Below are 716 nucleotides of genomic sequence, written 5' to 3'. Positions count from 1 at the left end.
TTTTTTTTTAAAAAAAAAGTTGTAGTCTGGTTTCTGCCATTTTCCTACCTGTTTCCTCTTCCTTCATTGTTAAGAAATCTTTACCAATGACTCATATCTTATATTTTTTTCTATTAAAAGAAAATCATTTTTACAATTGGATGAATACCCAGAAGCTAAGGACAGGGACCTTATCCTAGGAATTTGTTTCTTAAAATGGTGGTCTCAAGGGGACAGTATTTATCTGCAGTATGGGGACTCACACCAATTGGGGGTGCAGACAATCTTGAGCAGCAGGAATTTTCTGGCCTTTAGGAAATGCCCAATGTGTGTCTCCTATGTTTGTTACTCATCTCGGTGTTTGCTGTGCACAAAGTATCTTAGCTGCTCAGGAGTGTACATTGACTTCAGGAATTTTATGGCATTTTTGATGGATGCTGCTTGGTCCTTGTTTAGTTTGTATTTAATTTTATTATTTTTGTGGCTGCACAAGGTATACCTCTGATGTCCAGTATGGAGAACATTGCATTTCCTTGTGGCCCCTGCCTCATGGTGCTGATGTTGACATGAAATATGTTCTTAGAAGTTGACACTGTGTGACAGGACAGAGCAAATGCTCCTGCAGGGACATATGCCATCCAGTCACAGTACATCTTCCCAGAAACCATTGACCTGATTAGCCCAAGGTCCTCTTTCCTGTGTGTTCCCTTGGCCACACTGGTTGCCTTTTAAGGTGT

The sequence above is a fragment of the Microtus ochrogaster genome, unplaced genomic scaffold (assembly GCF_000317375.1).
Source record: "Microtus ochrogaster isolate Prairie Vole_2 unplaced genomic scaffold, MicOch1.0 UNK476, whole genome shotgun sequence".
NCBI lineage: Eukaryota > Metazoa > Chordata > Mammalia > Rodentia > Cricetidae > Microtus > Microtus ochrogaster.
This window is presented reverse-complemented; position numbering follows the sequence as displayed.